Consider the following 4,025-nt stretch of genomic DNA (forward strand, 5'->3'; position numbering starts at 1 on the left):
ATAAAACCAGTATAAACCCAGTAATTTAAAATTCTGAGTCCTTCAGTATGTAAGGGAAAATGCAGCAGTAAACCTGAAATCTTACTTCTGTCACACCAGTGAGTTTGAGAGATAATGGGAGACACGAGATACACCAATATGCTGATAACCAACTAAAAAGCTTTTGACATTTTGACTTGCTCTTGCCTCTTCCTTTATGCATATATGCACATTTCCCCTATAGCTACTGTAGATATCTGTTGCCTTCAGGGTGATACCTTAATGCCATCTGCTTTTCAGAAGCCTAGGGGATGCCTACTGCTCCTGTCCATCTGCAAATTTGTTGCAGTTTAATCACAGATTTCAGCAGAACTAAAAGTTGGATTCTGAGAGAGGGATGGCAGAGGGTGAGGGGCAGATACTTGAACTGATACCATTAGGTAGGTGATGCTTTTGGGGTCTGACTGCATGTGCTCAAAATGGGGATAGCTAGATGTGTGCTTGCCCTTGGAAATGAGCAGTGGCCATTTCATCTAGAAAGTAACACGGGACTGGGTCTAACTGCTGCAGTGATAATTAGCATTATTTAAAACAAAACAAAACAGAGCTTAAACTAAACTTTGTAAAACCCTCTGTACCTCATGCTTTAACAGTTTTTATTAAAACCAAACAAATACAATGGACACTATTCCTCTAATCTCATGTCTTCAGCCCCTGCTATAGAGCAGTATGTATGTTGTGCACACATACACACTGCAACTCCTATTAGGCTTATTTTTAAGCACTACTCTCAGGTTACTATCATTGCATATAAATATACCAGAGTATGCTTACAGTGTTTAGGAAGAAAGGAGGCACGGGAGTTTCAGAAATGTGTGTTGAAATTGTGTCTTGTAACATATTTTTTTTGTTTGCTTGTGAACAAAATAATTTTAAATAAAGAATATAATCACAGGAAAAGAAGTACAGGAAAAAAAAGGTAACATTTACTTAATTTTGGCCATTGTCCTTTTGTCCTGATGCAGCAGGCTCTCCTGGTTTGGCCAAGTGTGTCCAAAAGTGCTTCCATCTGAATGGAGGATCTTTCAAGCGGAATGTGTAGCCCCCAGCAACTGGGGGGCTTTTTCAGAACCTTGCCCACTTTTTTTAGCTTGATGTGAGAGCTGCAGAGCCAGCATGAAGGCACAAATGAGGCTCTGGAAACAAAGCAGAGTTTACCATCTGAAGGTAGAGTTTGAAATTGCTGAAAGTACTCAAATTTGTCATGCCACATTTGCAGACAACGACTGTAAAGAGCAAGAAGAGGCCAAGCAGACCTGAAGTGAGGTATCAGTCTGCCTCTCTCAACCATCTCTGGGCAGAAGGCTGGCTCAGCCTCACTGGGGGATGAGCTGAGAACATGTACTATCTGCTTTATTCCCTGAAGAGCAAACTCTTGATGCTTCTGAATGCAATGGGGAATTATTATCACTACCTGCCTATAAAAAGTCCAAATGTACAAAACATTTAAATCTTTAAACTTGAAATATGTTAAACCAAAGAGCCACCCAGCATTTTCCCTTTGCTATGTACTGTTGTGGGTCCTACATCAGTACAGAGGGAAGGAATACTTACCAGTTCTGTGTTTCTCCATCAAAGTGGACATTGACCATGCCTCCATTCCACCTTACATTTTCAACTCTTTATCTCAACTAAATGTACTAATAATAATGTGATTGTATTTGATACTGTTACATAACCACCCAGGCTCTCTCTGAAGTGCTTCCATAGCATGACCTGATGGATTCTCCTGGAGACCTTCAAAGCTATCGAATGCTGGAGAGGTTCCCCGTGAGCAGATGATGCATTGCACTTCTGCCTTTTTCTCCCCTGTGCTTTCCAAGAGATACACAGATATTTTTTAACTTGGTGCTCTGACCTCTCCTTGAGACAAACATGGTATAAATGTCCTGGCCCTGCAACTGCAGACAGGAGACTTAAGAATCAAGGAAAACCTTTAGCAGACTTGAGACTAGATCTCAAAATTCCCATTACAAGGTTGGTGCCTTGAAAAAGCAGGGAAAGTGTGTATTATCCTCTTGTTTAGGAGATGTCTTCCTGATTTTGGAAGAAGTGGACATTTTTTGCCAATGATCTTGTTGTTATTAATTCCTTTGGTGTTTCCTACAAATCGTGGAAATTAATACTTTTCTAAAGCAGAGTGTATTCCTAGATAATTACTTCCAGTGTGCTCCACAAAGGGGCATTGTTTCAGTGTTTTGAAATGCTCTGTAAGGAGTTGTAATGCTGTAAAGCCTCCTTGTAGTGATAAAGTTACTTATTTAATCTTGAGTATAGAAAGCAGAAGAGATTGACTGGCTCTGAAAAGGGGAAAAAATAATGCAAAGTGTCTGTGGCTCAAGCAAAGGGCAACTCCACCAAGTTAGAGTGTGGAGCACACCCATCATCCCAGTAAAAGGAATGCACTCGTAAGAGGTGAAGCATTTCAGCCTGGAAAATGCTCAAGACGATAAGGGCTGTTGCCTCTTGATTAATATTGACCTCTGGCAGGGGAATAACCTACATTTGAACAGATTTCCCAGCCACCATAAGGCACTTTTCACATGGTAATCCTTAGGAGAGCTGTTACTTTTCAGCTCTGTATTTGTAGCAAAATTCTGTGGGAAATGAAGATTTGGAGCAAACTAAGCATTTTAGGGAAGTATGCTCCCTAAAAGAATAATAACAGAATAAGATACTACATTAGATATTAGAATAAAATACATATATACATACAATACATTTTTCTAAAGATGCCTCCTAAGGCAGGCAATTTTTGTTCTTTAGTCACAAGAGAGCACTATATGGGCAGTGAGTTGAGGTGAGAACAAATTCTGCTTTCATGGAATATGTTGGTTTTTTAAATCAGGAAAATACTGCTAGTCAGAAGATTCTGTAAACCATTCTAAATACTTGAAATACAGTTATATGCTTTGTAATGTATGAGGGGTAGGCAATTTTAACCAGGATATAGGATTAGAAAGGTAAAGTTATAGCTGGTAAAATGAAATAATTTAATTTTTATAAGTGAAGGTGTAAAAAAAGAAAAAAATGTCCTTTACCAAAGCTTGCTTTTAAGACTAATACAAAGAAGGTGCTTTTGAAAGAACTATCACAGTTACATAATCACAGGAGGTAACTGATTTACTGTTTCTTTTTGTCCCAAATGTAAATAGATAAAAGGTAAAACCCATATGAAAGTATTTATGCTTGTCTAGCATAATATCTTTAATATTGTGAACTCTGGAATTTAACCAGCATCAACCAGTATTTAGTAACTACTGACCTGTATTGAAAGTTAGAAGCAAAGAACAACCATGTGTTTTACTATCAACAGACTAAGAACCTGATGTGAGAAGAAACAGACTGTAATTAAACATATGCTTTATAAGAAATCAATCAAAAAGAGTTAGATTAAGTGTAAAAAATTTATAATACTCTTCATATAAAGAGGATGTACCTGGCTCCCTTATTTGTCATTGTCCTTAACTAGGTAGGTTCTTCAGAGAGTTCTGCACCAACTCAGAGCATGATATTATGGAGCCAGAAGTATTTCAAATAAATGTATTAGTCTTTTCCTATTCTTATTATTCCTTAAAGTGACTTGTTTGAGTTGAGGCTTGCTCTGTCATAGTTTTTCTGTGCAGCCATGAGCACTGCAAATGGAATTGTCCACATAAATAAATGCTGCAGGACTGGGCTTGAAGTCAGGGAGATTCAGACTAAAGCAGAGGTTTGCCCTGGAGAAGTCTTTGCAGCAGACATTGTTATGACAATTTCTGGGAATGCTGCTTTGTTGGTTTTTTTTTTTACAGGCTGAAAGCCCTGTGCGCATGTTTAGAATATATTATAACTAATTATGACTTTCAACATCAGAAATCTTTTGTGGAAAAAAAAAAAGAAAAGGTAATGCAGTGACTTAGCTTGTCTTATTTATTCCTTCGTAACACACTGAACCCCTGCCTGATTCCTGACAGTCCATCAGGCTAAGTGGATCTGTACACCAC

The sequence above is a fragment of the Chaetura pelagica genome, unplaced genomic scaffold (genome assembly GCF_000747805.2).
Source record: "Chaetura pelagica isolate M959 unplaced genomic scaffold, ChaPel_1.0 scaffold1047, whole genome shotgun sequence".
In the NCBI taxonomy this organism is placed as follows: domain Eukaryota; kingdom Metazoa; phylum Chordata; class Aves; order Apodiformes; family Apodidae; genus Chaetura; species Chaetura pelagica.